Genomic DNA, 17,185 nt, shown 5'->3' with positions numbered 1-17,185 from the left:
AAAATCATGTCTGAAAATATACACTATGCTTAATAAATCACCACCTCTCATCACTCCCTACTTTAAAAGATTAAAGCCAATGTTGTGAATGTTTCATAAGAGTCTATGTTAAATTTCCTTCATCTTGATGCAGTGCAGTTGTGTGTGTGTGTGTGTGAGAGAGAGAGAGAGAGAGAGAGAGAAAGGGAGAGAGAGAAATCAGGGGTTTGTGTAGACTTGTTAGATGAATTACAGATTTCCTTTTTAGGAAAAACTTAAAAGTTCCCTTTAATTTTGCAGATGAGGGGCTTGAAACCAGGACAAATGAAGTCACTTGTCCAAGATAACAAGAGTAAGACCATCACTCAGATCTTCTGATTTCTTCAAACTGAGACACACTATTCTGCCTATGAATATGAATTTGAAATGAATATGAAATTCTTTCCACTAGCTGCATCCCTACCGAGTAACTCAAGGGAACTTTATCTTGGCAATTTACAGAACACTACACAAATTCAGAATTGTTCCAAAGGTTTCCAGTGCGTTAGTAGAAACACACTTTTGCCCCATGGAGATTACCATACTGGAATATGGCGACATCGTCAAAAGATTGAGGAAAATACTTCCAATTCACCATTTGCATTTGCTTGTTGACCCAGAATCAGAGCAGGTTCTGAACAACTCAAGGCTTTTTCCTTTTTTTTTTTTTTTTCTGGCTCACATCTTTACATGGGTGTCATCACACCCTCTTTATAACAGTTGTTTTTTTTAAAGTAGCACTTTATAATCCATTATTGGTTTATGAAATAAACCTAATGGGACACAAGTAGCATTTTTAAAATGAAATTAATTAGATTAGAAAATGGTGTACAACATACATAGTTAGGGCAAGGCCTATCTTGTGAGATTTCGGTTTTGGTCATATACAAAGTGTGTACACTGGGTGACAACAGAAGGCACTTGCTACTGTCAATCACAGTATGAGAGCCATTAGGGTCTCTCTTTAGGACTTTAATTCTCCGATTATGCCTTTCTCAACTCACATGTTTGTGTTGTCTACGATTTTAATTTTCATTTTTGGAACCACAGAAATGAGACATTATTGTCATCATCACTTGTATTACACAATGTCTGGATTTACCTTCATGTTTGTTAATTTCTGTGCATCTGCAAAAAAAAAAAATTTTTTTTTTGTAGTGAAGGGGAGAGAGAGAAAGCACATACGTGTGGGTGGGGTGGGGGGGGAGAGTCAGAGGGACAGAGGGACAATCTTAAGGCCCATCTGTGCCTAGGCATGGAGCCTCATACAGGGCTTGATCCCACGATCCTGAGATCATGACCTGAGCTGAAATCCAGAGCCAGATGCTTAACCAACTGAGCTGCCCAGGCACCCCTGATTTTTGTATTGTGGTAAAATTCACATAACATAGAATTCACAATTTTAGCCATTTTAATGGGTATTATTCAGTGACAGTGCATTTACAACACTGTGCAACCATCACTTCTCTCTGGTTCCAGAACAGTTTTACGATCCCAAATGAAGCTGCGTACCAATTAAGCAGTCACTTCACATTCCTTCCTCTCCCCAGCCGTTGGCAACCAGCAATCTTCTGTCTCTATGGTTCTGCCTATTCTGGATCTTTCCAATGGACTCATATAATATGTGACCTTCTGTGTCTGGCTTCTTTCACTCAGCATAATGTGGTTATTGTAAATAGTGCTGCTATGGACATTTGTGTACAAGTATTTGTTTGAATACCTGCTTTCAATTTGGGCGGTATATAACTAGATGTGGACTTATTGGTTCATATGGTAATGTTATGTTTAACCTCTGAAGGAACCACCAAAATTTTTTCCATAGCAGCTGCACCATTTAAAATTCCCACAAGCAATGTACAAGGGTTCTAATTTCCCTACATTCTCCCCAACACTTGTTATTTTCCATTAAAAAAATTATAGCCATCCCACGGAGCATGAAGTGGGCATCTCATTGCAGTTTTGATTTGCATTTCTCAAATGAACATCTTTTCATATGTTTGTTGGCCATTTGTGTCTCTTCTTTGGAAAATGTCTATTTGATTATTTGCCTGCACTTTTTAACTGGGTTGTCTTTTTATTGTTGAGTTGTAGAAATTCTTCCTAAATTCTGAATACTAGACACATGATTTACATGACTTACAAATAATAGTTCCCATTCTGTTCTTTAATTTTTGATCATGTGCTTTGATGCACAAATCTTCAATTTTGAAGGCCAGCATGTTTTTTTTTTTTTCTTTTGTTGCTTGTGCTCTTGGTGTCATGTCTAGGAAACCATCCCCAAATCCAAGATCATGGAGATTTACTCCTATGTTTTCTTCCAAGGGTATTACAGTTTTCGTGGTCTTTCATCTATTTTGGGCTAATTTTTGTATACTTCATTCCTTTGCATGTGGGTATCTGAACTTGCTTTTAGAACCATTCTTCTTTTTAAAGCACATTCATTTTTTAAAAAAGATTTATTTATTATTTGAAAGAGAGAGAAAGAAAGCGGGGGACCAAAGGAAGAGAAAAAGAGAGTCTCTGAAGATATTATTCCGCTGTGTTCTGCTTTCCACTGTTGCTATTGAAAAACTGATATCTACATGTCCTCCTTTGTAAATTATCTACTTTTTTTCCCTCTACTTTTAAGATCTTCTCTTTGTCTTTGGTATTCTTTGGTTTTACTAACATATATTTGGGTAGGATTTTCTTTTTATTTATCGCTTCTGTTTTGGACCCCTGTTCTCTCTACCTGTGGATTCATGTCCTTTCAATAGTTTTGGGAAAATCTCAGCCTTTATGTCTTCAAATATTGCCTTTTTTCTATTTCCTCCTCCTGGAACTCAAATTAGATATGTTATACTTATTCATTATACTCTCCATGTAGTTTAACATCTCCTCCATATTTATTTATCTATGTGTTAAAGCATATTTCCTTCAGATTTAACTCTATTCAGCTGCATATATCTTGCTGTTCAACTCATCCACTAATAATTATATGATATCCATAAACGTTCTAAGTGTTTTTTTCAAATGTGCCTGGTATTTTTATTAGATTTGTATTTTGACCCTTTTTCAGTTTTCATTCCATCTTTAATTTCCTGAAAGACTTGATCCACAATTATTTTACACTCTGTTTGATAGTTTCAATATCTAAATTCTCAGTTATTGTTTTCTCCTGATTTTCATTCATGGTAGGTTTGTTAAATTTATTATTATTTTTTTTTTTAAAAGAAAGGATCTTTTTTTTTTTTAAAGATTTTATTTATTTATTTGACAGGCAGAGATCACAAGTAGGCGGAGAGGCAGGCAGAGAGAGAGGAGGAAGCAGGCTCCCTGCTGAGCAGAGAGCCCGATGTGGGGCTCGATCCCAGGACAGAGGTTTTAACCCACTGAGCCACCCAGGCGCCCCAATTTTTTAATTATATTTAATTGTTTTTAATTTTAACAAATCAGGAGGTTTCAACGGAGGATTTATATTTATTCTCTCATGGATCCAGGACAGGGAGGAGACTGATCTGGGACCACTCTAGACCCATTCAAAGACTATGGCTTAGGGGAACAGTTTCACTCTCCATGTCAGAGAAAGCCTACAACTTTAAAGGTCACACAGTTAACATCTTAAATTCACAGACAAATAACCTACATTAGTTTTAAGCAATTTATCCCAAGGTCACACAGCTAGTTTAGTAAATCGTGGGAGTAGACCCAAAGTCTCCTGACTCTAAGCCTTGCTTATGTATTACACCACACTCTACCATTGAATTGACTTGATAGGAAGTATTCAAGAATGTGACATTGCATGCCAAAAAGAAGGGGGGGAAATGCCCTCTTTGAACTAGTTGTTTTCTTCCTTGCCTTTTACAGAACTGATGACTTCATACATAACCTTGTTTGCTGAAAGAAGCACATTTTCTTGATGAAAATAAATCCTCTATTGTGTATTTAAAAGGAAATAATTTCTGCTATAAGGACAAAAATCTTTTCTTTTTCTTCTTCTTCTTCTTCTTTTTTTTTTTAATTTTGGTGATAGTTCAACTCCTAACTTCAGTAGATAAGGAATGATACTACCCAAGATTAAATGAGAAACACAGTTCTAGTGAGAGCCCAGAAAAAAGCTCATTTGTGCATTACAGTCAAGGTGTTTCAGAGATATTAATAGAAAATATATGATGAAGGAGGTTAGGAGGGAAAGGAGGAAATGTACATGTGTGGAGTGAGGCAGGGTGAGATTTGAAATTCCAGAAGTTGTGTATGCTTAGCTGATTTGGAGTAGTTTTTTTCTTTTTCTCCCCCAAGATTTTATTTATTTATTTGACAGAGAAAGAGATCGCAAGCAGGCAGGCAGAGAGAGGGGGGAAGAAGTGCCCCCCAACCTCGCCAAGCAGAGAGCCCAACACGGCGCTCTATCCCAGGACCCCAAGATCATGACCCGAGCTGAAGGCAGAGGCTTAACCCACTGAGCCACCCAGGCACCCTGGGGTAGGTTTTAAAGGGGTAAAGACTCAATGTACATGAACATTGTCTACTCTTCTACCTTCCTTCAGGCTGAGTAGAACCGGATTGCAGTTTCTTTAGTGATTTATCATGACCTGAACCGAAGGCTGACGCTTAACGCACTGAGCCACTCAGGCGCCCCAATTTTTTTCTTTTATGTTTTTGAAGACTTCGCTGCTTTTTTGAAGTATTATTGAATCGGTACAAGTATTTCTTTCTGTCCTCGCAATAACACGGGGAAGCACAGAGGGCAAAGTACATCGTTGCCATTTAACGGGTGTGAAGACTGAGTCTCAGAGAAGTATAGTGATTCGTCCAAAGCCAAAGAGGTATTTCATGTCAGAGTTGGAACTACCACTAACTAGATCTTAAGACAGCACATACAGGAACTTACTTCCCTCCGTCCTTCCATCCTTTCTTTTCCTCCTCTCTTCTTTGTCCTTCCTTACCCGCTTCATTATGCAGTATTTCACACATATGTACCTGCCTACATGAAATGAGTGTCCATTAACCCATCTTTCAGCTCAAGAAATGATATTACCAATACCTCTGAAGGCCACTGCCTCCCACCCCCTACCTGTAACCACTAACCTGGATTTTGTAGTTATCACTCCCTTTTCTTTTCAGCTTTCTCATCTGATCATTTGTGCATCCCTACAAATGCCCATATTGTGTCATTTTGCATGTGGATGGATTTTAAGTAAATGGAGTCATACTGCAGATACTCATTTTGGGGCAGTATTATGTGTCTGAGAGTCACTCATGTTGGTGTGTGTAGCTGTATTTCATTTCCACTGCTTTAAAGGATTCTGCTTGATGAATATAACACACTTTATTCATCTTTCTTCTGACCGATGGCCATTGGGTTATCTCAGTTTTGTGCTGTTCTGAACAAAGTTGTGTGCGCTCCTGTTGCACACGGGTGAGAGTTTTTCCAGTGGAATTACTGGTATTTAGCTAATGCTAAACTGTTTTCCAAATCAACTGTACCAATTCTCATAAGCATATGAATTCCAATTACCCTGAATTTTCATCAACTTGTAATTGTCAGAAATTTTGGCCAGTGTCATATCTTGTGCTCAGATCTTGGTTTCCAAACACCACTCTAAGTAAGACAGGAATCAGAGCTCCTTGCAGAAATTGTTGATTCCAGGACCTGGATGGGTAACATGTGAGATGAACCTGGAATGTCTTGTGGCACCAGAAAGTAAGAACACGTGTCAAAGCTGGAACAATCTGTTCAGCAAGATAAATCACCACAGTGTTAGAGTTTAATCCATAAACATAATAAATATCCATGAGTCCTTACTGATAAAAGTAATTAATTAAGTAAGTGGGGAAGATGGCATAGCTCTTCCTTACAGTAGAATGTGAGTGAATAAGTGTAAAAGGAAAGAGAAAAATATAAAATTACCATGAAATACCCACAATAATAATGCTTGCAGACAAGCTCCATCCATAGATGACAAAGTTAGTGGGTCAGTTTGTGGAGAAATAAAGTTTGCAATTTTTCAAAATATCTGTCCCAAGATATTTATTAATTACAAAGGGAAATTCAGTAACTTTAAGTGGAGAAACTTGGCAGAAACCACCTTAAAGCAAGTGATCAAGGTTAATACCACTGATCATAAGATACATCAACATCCTGAAGCTCGTATGAGAAAAACACAGTACTCCGTGGTATTCTCACCGAACGTGCATCACCCCAGGTCAGTTGTGAGTAAACATCAGGCAACTCAAACTGAGAGACATTTGACAAAATCATCTGTACTCTTCAAACACATCAAGGTTGTGAAAGCAAGGAATGACTAAGGAGGGATTACACACTGCAGGGCACTCGAGCCCACTGCCAATGTCTTTGCTCCCCCAGAGCCTGCCCTACACACACTTAAGCATCCCCTAGCCTTCCACCAAAACACCTCAATAATTGCACTGGCATTTATATTTTTTGGGCTATAATTTACAACTCATGAGTTGGGTCTCTCTCCTATTAGGCCATGCTTCTTAAGGACAAGGAAACTGCTTCATTTAGATTTAAACCTCTTGCTCCTACCACAGTTTATGGTAGGCACTAAAAGCATTGTTAACTCAATTTATTCAAAATTCTTACCATAATTTCTTTTTTTCCTAACTTTTAAAAAATTTTTAATTAATTAATTTATTTTTGACAAAGAGAGAGAGAGTGAGTGAGTGCACACAAGCAGGGGAAGGGGCAGAGGGAGAAGCAGACTCCCTGCTGAGTAGGGAGCCTGATAGGGGACTCTATCCTCGGACTCTGAGATCATGATCTGAGCTGAAGGCAGATGCTTAATCCTGGGTGCTACCTAGGCACTCCCTATCACAATTTCTTTTTTTTTCTTTAATATTTTATTTATTTATTTGACAGACAGAGATCACAAATAGGCAGAGAGGCAGGCAGAGGGCGGGGGGGAAGCAGGGTCCCCACTGAGCAGACAGCCCAATTGGGGCTCGATCTTAGGACCTGAGCCAAAGGCAGAGCTTAACCCACTGAGCCACCCAGGCGCCCCCCTACCACAATTTCCTAAACATTAGGAGACATTTAATGAATAATTGGTTACTTTTGGTTTTGATTAGCAGGTTGAGAACAGATCCTGTGCATTTCTAAAGTTTTTACTGTTTTTTCATTTTTCCTTTTCCTTTTTTGCACTTCTTTCTACTCTATTTTTAGAGAAGGCAGAGAGATGTTACAAAGCATAAGGAAATATAGGAGTTTAAGTAAAGAGGAATATATATATTTATATATTATATACCTAATATAATAAAGTATGCATATATTTGTTAAATTTACCCTTTGGGGGACTAAAAATATAATTTTTCTATAATACTTTGTTAAAAGTTGGTCTGTTATTAATATTTTGCCTAATATTATTGGGGTTGGAGCTGAGAACACAGGATCTTTCCTATTAAACTTAAAAATACTTTTCAGGGCAACACCTGCATAGCTCAGTTGGTTAAGCATCCCATTCTTAATTTTGGCTCAGCTCATGATCTCAGGGTTGTGGATGGAGCCCGGGTCAAGCTCTGCACTGGGTGTGGAACTTGCTTGGGATTCTCTCTCTCCCTCACCCTCTGCCCCCGCCGCCACCCTGCTCTTGCATGAGTGCTCTCTCTCTCTCGAAAAAAAACAACAACCAATAATTTAAAAAACAAAATCCTAAAACTTCTATGGAACCAGAAGAGACCCCGAATTGCTAAGGAAATGTTGAAAAAGAAAAACAAAACTGGGGGCATCATGTTGCCTGATTTTAAGCTTTACTACAAAGCTGTCATCACCAAGACAGCATGGCACTGGCACAAACAGACACAAAGACCAGTAGAACAGAGTAGAGAGCCCAGATATGGACCCTCAACTTTATGGTCAAATAATCCTCGACAAAGCAGGAAAAAATAAACAGTGGAAAAAAGACAGTCTCTTCAATAAATGGTGTTGGGAAAATTGGACAGCTATGTATAGAAGAATGAAACTCGACCATTTCTTACACCATACACAAAGATAAACTCAAAATGGATAAAGGACCTCAACAGGAGGCAGGAATATATCAAAATCCTAGAGGAGAACATAGGCAGTAACCTCTTCAACACCAGCCACAGCAACTTCTTTCAAGATATGTCTCCAAAGGCAAAGGAAACAAAAGCAAAATGAACTTTTGGGACTTCATCAAGATCAAAAGCTTCTGCACACAAAGGAAACAGTTGACAAAACAAAGAGGCAACCCACGGAATGGGAGAAGATATTCGCAAATGACAAAGGGCTGATATCCAAGATCTATAAAGAACTCCTCAAACTCAACACACACAAAACAGATAATCACATCAAAAAATGGGCAGAAGACATGAACAGACACTTCTCCAAAGAAAACATATAAATGGCTAACAGACACATGAAAAAATGTTCATCATCATTAGTCATCAGGGAGATTCAAATCAAAACCACACTGAGATGCCACCATCTCATCTTACACCAATTAGAATGACCAAAATTAACAAGACAGTAAACAACATGTATTGGGAGAAGATGTGGAGAAAGGGGAACCCTCTTACACTGTTGGTGGGAATGCAAGTTGCTGCAGCCACTTTGGAAAACAGTTTGGAGATTCCTTAAGAAACTAAAAATAGAGCTACTCTATGACCTTGCAATTGCACTATTGGGTATTTACCCCAAAGATACAGATGTAGAGAAAAGAAGGGCCATCTGTACCGCAGTGTTCATAGCAGCAATGGCCACAGTTGTCAAACTGTGGAAAGAACCAAGATGCCCTTCAATGGACGAATGGATAAAGAAGATATGGTGCATATATACAATGGAATATTATGCCTCCATCAGAAAGGATGAATACCCAACTTTTGTATCAACATGGACGGGACTGGAAGAGATTATGCTAAGTGAAATAAGTCAAGCAGACAGAGTCAATTATCATATGATTTCGCTTATTTGTGGAGCATAAGGAATAAAACAGAGGACATGGAGAGATAGAGAGGAAAAGTGAGTTGGGGGAAATTGGAGCGGGAGATGAACCATGAGAGACTGTGGACTCAGAAACAAACTGAGGGTTTTGGAGGGAAAGGGGTTGGCGGGGGGTTGGGTGAGACTGGTGGTGGGTATTATGCATGTATTACACGGAGCACTGGGGGTGGTGCATAAACAATGAATTCTGGAACATTGAAAAGAAATTTAAAAAATTTTTAAAAAGATTGAAAAGACAAAAAAAATAAATAAAATTAAAAAACATAATTTTCAACACAAGGGAAATTTTAGCAAGATATAGATGCCTGGCCTTTACACACTTGCTTAGAGTACCAAAGATGAAGACATGTGGGTCATTCGGCATTGCAATTCTCTGCTTCCACTGGCACTGAGTAATCATGGATCACAGCAATCCCAACTTTCAGCATGTCAAAAATCTCAGCATTGGTGCCTTTGCCATTATTCACCTTACAAATCATAACTAGTTTACAGAATAACCTTTTTTGCAAACTTTTATATCCTGTGGTTAGCAACAGGTGATTCCCCTGTTTCTCTTATCTGACAGCTCACTGAGAGATGATGTCAGGGACTAGTTATGGTACTCAACTGGCATAAAAAGACCAATGCTCAGTTGCTGGTACTGACTGATGGTCACAAGACTGATAACGAATTGCTTAGTCTCATTATTCCGTACTTGAAAACTCATGATAAACAAAGCCAGTCAAGCTATTTTCTAAATTTAAGTAGCAATGATTCTGTGAAGATTCAAATGGGGAACGTGAAGAGCTTTGTCTCGCTCACATTGGAGTCACAGAGCTATAGGTAAAGTAGCTTTTCTTTGGACACAAAACAGCACTTAGAAGTAGCTACAGAAGGGGCACCTGGGTGGCTCAGTGGTAAGCATCTGCCTTCAGCTCGGGTCACGATCCCAGGGTCTTGGGATCAAGCCCCACATCAGGCTCCCTGCTCAGTGGGGAGTCTGCTTCTCCCTCCTCCTCTGCTCCACCCCCTGTTCCTGCTCTCTCCCTCCAATAAATTATAAATAAAATCTTAAAAAAAAAAAAAAAAAGCAGTAGCTATAGAAATGACATCTCTGGAAGCCACCAGGAAACATTCTGTTAAAAAATCCTAGGACTTCAGGTAGCCTCAAAAATGTTTGTTACATTTCACAAAATACAGCATCTTTTCCTGATTAAAACTCTTCAGAGTATAGGGATAGAGGGAACATTCCTCAATTTCATAAAAACCATCTATGAAAAGCCAACAGTGAATATCCTTCTTAATGGGGAAAAGCTGAGGACTTTTCCCTTAAGATCAGGAACACAACAAGGATGCCCACTCTTGGCACTATTGTTCAACATAGTACTAGAAGTCCTAGCATCCGCAATCAAGCAACAAAAAGAAATAAAAGGTATTCAAATTGGCAAAGAAGTCAAACTATCTCTTTTCGCAGATGACATGATACTTTATGTGGAAAACCCAAAAAGACTCCACTCCCAAATTACTAAAACTCATATAGCAATTCAGTAATGTGGCAGGATACAAAATCTATGCATGGAAATCAGTTGCTTTTCTATATACTAATAATGTAACTATAGAAAGAGAAATTGGGGAATTGATTCCATTTACAATAGCACCCAAAATCATAAGATACCTAGGAATAAACCTAACCAAAGAGGTAAAGGATCTATACTCTAGAAACTATAGTACACTGATCAAAGAAATTGAGAAAGACACAAAAAGATGGAAAAACACTCCACGCTCATAGATTGAAAGAATAAACATTGTTAAAATGTCTATGCTGCCCGGAGGAATTTATGCTTTCAATACCATCCCAATCAACATATCAATGGCATTTTTCAAAGTGCTGGAACAAACAATCCTAACATTTGTATAGACCCAGAAAAGAACCTGAATAGCTAGAGGAATGCTGAAAAACAAAAACAAAGCTAGGGGCATCATGTTGCCTGATTTTATGCTATATTACAAATGCTGTGATCACCAAGACAGCATGGTATTGACACAAAAACAGATACATAGATCGATGGAACAGAATAGAGTCTCCAGAAATGGCCCGTCAACTCTATGGTCAACTAATCTTCGACAAATCAAGAAAAAATATCCAATGGAAAAAGTCTCTTCAGTAAATGGTGCCGGGAAAATTGAACAGCTATGTATAGAAGAATGAAACATGACCATTCTCTTATACCATACACAAAGATAAAATGGATGAAAGACCTCAATGTGAGACAGGAATCCATCAAAATCCTAGAGGAGAACATAGGCAGTAACCTCTTTGACACTGGCCACAGCAACTTCTTTCATGACACATCTCCAAAGGCAAATGAAACAAAGCAAAAATGAACTTTTGGGACTTCATCAAGATAAAGAGCTTCGCACAGCAAAGGTGTGGCAAACCACAGAATGGGAGAAGATATCTGCAAATGACATTACAGATAAAGGTCTGGTATCCAAGATCTATAAAGAACTCAAACTCAACACCCAAAGAACAAATAATCAAGTCAAAAAATGGACAGAAAACATGAACAGATATTTCTCCAAAGAAGACATACAAATGGCTAACAGACATGTGAAAAAAAAAAAGTTCAACATCATTAGCCATCAAGGAAATTCAAATCAAAAGCACCTTGAGATACCACCTTACACCAGTTCGAACAGCAAAAATTAACGACTCAGGAAACAACAGATGTTGGAGAGGATGTGGAGAAAGGGGAACCCTCTTACACTGTTGGTGGGAATGCAAGTTGGTACAGCCTCTTTGGAAAACAGGGTGGAGGTTCCTCAGAAAGTTAAAAGTAGAGCTACCCTATGACCTGGCAACTGCACTACTGGGTATTTACCCCAAAGATACAGATGTAGTGAAAAGAAAGGTCACATGCTCCCCAATGTTCATTAGAGCAATGTCCACAACAGCCAACCTTAAAAGGAGCTGAGAAGCTCTTCAACAGATGGATAAAGAAGATATGGTTCATATATAAAATGGAATATTACTCAGCCATCAGAAAGGATGAATATCCACCATTTGCATCAACATGGATGGAACTGGAGGGGATTATGCTAAGGGAAATAAACAGAGAAAGACAATTATATGGTTTCACTCATATGTGGAACATAAGCAACAGCATGGAGGACATTAGGGGAAGGAAGGGAAAACTGAAGGGGGCTAGAAATCAGAGGGGGAGATGTACCATGAGAGACTACGGACTCTGGGAAACAATCTGAGGATTTCAGAGGAGTGGGGGGTAGGGGTAAGGGGTAGGTCAGTGATGGGTATTAAGGAGGGTACATGTTATAATGAGTACTGGGTATTATACGCAAATAATCAATCATGGAATGCTACATCAAAAACTAATGATGTACTGTATAGTGACTAACATAACAATAAAAAACAGTCTGTTACATAGGAAAAAGAAACTTTACATAACAAGGTTTGGTTTAGAAGCTTATGGTAATTTCACTTGTAAACAAGTCTGTTTACAAGTGAAATTACCGTAAGTTTCTATGTTTGCTGTTGTGATTTCTTTATACCATTTTAGATTTCTTTAGTAATCCCCCCCTGCTCTGTATTTTTAAAAACCCCTAGCTTCGTGTTATCTCAATACACTGGCATCTGTGGCCTGGCACTTGTTTTCACAAGTAATCATAGGCCTTACTCTCCGCGGTGCGGCCCCTGCAACGTTATCTGCTAGGACCAGCCCTCCCCTTCCCAAGGAGGGCCTCCCAGTTGCTTGCTCTGTCTGTTTTTCTCCAGAAGAAAACAAGAGAATATCAGCCAGGTTGATTTCGCTCTACACGTAAGAAATAATATTGGGTCTTTAATGTATCGTGGAGACTTTTTAAAGTGAAAATTTATTGGGCTCCTTTCCATGTGTTAACTTATATAAATAATACAACTTTATAAGGTGGGAACTTTTACTGTGCTCATTATACAACAAAAGAAATGAGGCCAGGATGCTCAACAAGTTGCCCAAGTTTGCATGGTTAGTACAGAACAGAGCCAGGGTTGGAACGTAGGCAGACTGGCTCCAAGCCCACACTCTTACACTTCTTTTGAACCTCCAAATCATATTTTCTTCCTGCTGGATAATTATTAGTCCCCAGTAATATACTTGCATTAGAGAGTCAGCCTGGGAGTTAGGAAACTTAGATTATTGTTCTGTGCTTTAAGTTGGGAGGGAACAGCGTTCTACGGAGGGAAAGTACACATACGAAGGCCTAGTGGTCCTAGGGACAAAGAAGGCAGGCCAACGTTAGGAACAATGGGAAACCAGTGCAGTGTTTTTTGTTTTGTTTTGTTTTAAAGATTTATTTATTTGCAAGGGGGTTAGGGGCAAAGGACAGGGAAAGAGGGAATCTCAGGCAGACTCCTTGTTGAGTGTGGAGCCTGAAGGGGGCTGGGGTTCCATCTGAAAACCCCAAGATCATGACCTGAACTGAAATCAAGAGCCAGAGGCTTAATGGACTGAGCCATCCAGGCACCTTTCTCCAATAAGATTTATTTACTAATGCAGTGTTTTAAACTAGATGGGCTGGGAGGTTAGTTGTCCTATGACTACAGAGATACTCCACCCATATCACCTTGGCTGCCTAAAAGACAGCAACAGTGGAATCAGGAAAATTTGGTTAGGAGTCTACTGAGAAACTCCAGGCAGGAGGTAATGGTAGCTTGGGTTAGGGTGTTGATAGTGTGGGGGTGGCAGCGGGGAAGAGGAGGAATGGAAACAAGGTTATTTTAAAACATGTACCCTTGATTGAAACTGATTTAGGTAAGATTGTATAAAGAGACTGTAACAAAACGTTCTAGAAACTACACTTCCAAATAAGCATTATTGGCTTAAAAGTGTCAGATTAGGATGTTATACACCCATTTCAAGAATGCTTCATGGCTCCAAACAATTCTGGAAAACCTTTTTCAGAATTTCCTCCAGAAATAGTTTATGAGCCAAACCAGAAAAACAGACTCATTGTTATACACATGCTTCATGTCATACATATCATACTTCAAGTCACATTTCATATCACATACATACGTATACAAACATAAATGTATGCATATATGCATACACACACACACACACACATATCCACATGCACAGTCATACTTCAGAACTCCTAAAAGCTAAGGGAACTATGTATAATGTTAAATTGTTGCAGGGTTTTAAGACCTTCCTTTTATGACTCTGACCTTCCAATGTATACAGTAAGGTCACTTACATAAGAAAATAAGCAATATGTAGGAAAAAAGCTAAGTCATTTGACTGTTCACCAAACATTGAGGACTGGGGCTCCTGGATGGCTCAGTCGGTTAAGCATCTGACTCTTGGCATTCAATCAGGTCTTGCTCTCAGGGTTGTGGGATTGAGTCCCACATCGGACTCTGTGCTCTGCACAGAGTCTGCATGTCCCTCTCTCTCTGCTCCTCCTCCCTTCCCCCTGCTTGAGCTCTTTCTCTTTCTCCAGTAAATAAATAAATAAATCTTTAAAAAAAACCTGAAGATATATTCTTCAGGCAAAGGGTAAGCCAACTCAGAAAATCCACAGATGGAAGGAATTCTTGGACAGTAGGGGATTTTGGTGTTTTTTTTGTTTTTGTTTTTGTTTTTTTAGGGAGTAGATAACAAATATATCCTAGAAGATTGATAACAAATTCCTCACAGAGAAAGAAAAGAAGGAAGTTGTATCCATCAGCTTCCAGAAACAGTGGGAAGCTTGATGGGAAGAGTCCAAATTTCAGAACCAAGCATGGGAGTCAACCTCTGGTTCACTAACGAGCTCTTGGGGCTTCGACAAATTCTCTGAGCCTCAGTCTCCTCATCTATAGAAAGGATATATCAATGCCAGGAGTCTGGCAAGGTTCTATTAATGGAGACCTGACTCCCACTCCCTCCCCCACTTTTCTGCCACTCAAACTCCTTTTCTTCAGGTTAAAGAACTGGAAACCCTGAGGGAAGCAGGGGTCAAAGGGCAACCCTCCTTCCTGGACCTTTCAGACTTACATGGCCTCAGTGTTCAGGTTCTGCAACACCCGGCAGAGAGAAAAAACATTCCTGGCCACCTTTATCATTAGCCTTGTTGAAAAAGAACTGTGGCCAGTAGGCAGTCCCTTTGGTTCACCAGACATTCCCAGAGCACCTTATCACCTGGGGACAGAAGCAGCCCATTTAAATCCCTGAATCTTTTCAAGAAAGTGAAAATCCCTCAATGTCCAAGAGTAGCAGATGAGTTGAAGAGTGAGACATAATATTGGAAGGCACATGTACATGATGGAATCACATATTGAAAAGGAGTATTAAATGACAGGGGGACATGTTCATGATAAATGAACTAAATGTGGCTACAAAATAGTATGTATATTATAGATTCCTTTTTTTTAAAATAATTGATTTATAGGGGAAAACAGAAGGAAATAATAATTGTCAATGATAAATTCTGAGTGGTAGAGTTACGGGAGTTTTAAATTTTTTCTTTTCTAAGCCTTATATGATAAATGTAGTATTTTTTCTAACATAGAGCTATAATATGTAAATATGACACAGCTATTAAACAACAATTCCACTGGGCAGAAATTGTGACTTTTGTTCATCCCCACAGAAAAACAAGTGTTTTAAAGAAATGTGGCCTTTTCCTCAGCAGTGAGGTTAAGAATTTGTATAGGGGCAAGGTGCCTCTTGATTGTCTACAAGTTTCCTCCCTTTCTCCCTTGTCCCACCTTTTAAAGAGTTTTGGGTTCCCACCCGCCCTGAATGGAGAATGGAAAAAAAAGAAAAATCAACCTGGCTCTCTTCCTGCCTGATGATGTTCTATGTCGAGACTTAGAATAGGGAAATTGCACATTGTTCAAGTTTCCCAATACTGGTGGCTCCTGGCTGAGCCGGTAGATCTGTGTGTACTTCTCCACTTTGCCTCCTGACAGTCACCTCCTGTATCCTCTGCAGGAGTTCAGGTCTCTGCTTGAGAGCAGGAAAGGGGGAGAAAGCACAAGGCCCAAACTTAATCTTGAGTTCTTCAAATAAGAGTCCTTCTGAATAGTTAGAACACTTTACACTTATCATTTCCTGTGACTGTTCAGGATCACTACCATTTACTGAGCCCCTTCTGTGTACCAGGTAGACACTGTGTTATGGCACTGAATCTTCACATTAGTCACTTAGGGCTTCTCCCCATTTCACAGATAAAGATGTAGGCTGCGGTCAAGCGTCATAGCCAAGTTCCCAGTGCTGGAAAATGGCTGACGTCAGGCGCTTCACAGATTACAAAACTGTTTCAAAATTGCCTCTATTGTTCCTCACAGTACTCTGTGAGAGGAGGATTCTGCGTTTTCACTTGGGAAATGAAGGGACAGATGGCTTTAAAGTCCCTATGGTGGGTCTACACGACTGGTTCATGAGAGCATTTTCAGCTTTTGGTTTCACTAGAGGCCACCTGTACTTAATAGGGCAATGGTGGGAGCCAAACATAAGCCTACCATCCTGTTTAGATTTTTATCTGAATCTGAAGAAGGTAGGCTGTGGTGGGACACTAGATACTAGTAGCAAACAAGACTATGATGTGACCTGATAACCATGAAGACGAAGAGACAGTTGTACATTGGCTACAGGGCCAAAGAATTCTGGAGTTTTCTAGTGGGACGGTGTAGGGGAGGGAACCGATAGCTCTGCCAAGATAGAAAAAGGCAGAATAGCCTAGGTCAGTAGATGCTTTGATGCTTGGTGAACCAGCTCAACCCCACCTCAAAGGCCAGGGCCTCTATACAAATAGCCGTGAAATTATTTGGTCCAGGTATGTATGCTATCATAAAAGTATTTTATTCAGGTCCTGAATAAGACAATCCACTACCAATCTTTAATTACCACATGTGTTAACACTAACACACACACATAACAGAAAAACAAAGAAACAACATAGCTATAATAATTTACTGCATTTTCATTCCTTGCTTGGATCAAAGCAGGATTACACCAACAGTTGCTGAAAGTAAAGTAATGAACTGAGACACAGTTATTTTCCTATATATGCTGTTTGCTATATCAGAATTAAATTCCTCCTGATTGGCCTTAATGGAAGCTAATTTTAACACTAGTAATCTTGAGTAAACAAACAAACAAAAAACCATTGCTTTTTGTGTGGGGGGGGTTGGAGGCAGTGGAAGAGGAGACATTTTCTCAGACTTATGAATTGGTAACC

Source organism: Mustela erminea, chromosome 11 (assembly GCF_009829155.1).
Source record: "Mustela erminea isolate mMusErm1 chromosome 11, mMusErm1.Pri, whole genome shotgun sequence".
In the NCBI taxonomy this organism is placed as follows: Eukaryota; Metazoa; Chordata; class Mammalia; order Carnivora; family Mustelidae; genus Mustela; species Mustela erminea.
The sequence above is the reverse complement of the archived record's forward strand: the minus strand, read 5'-3'. Positions refer to the sequence as shown.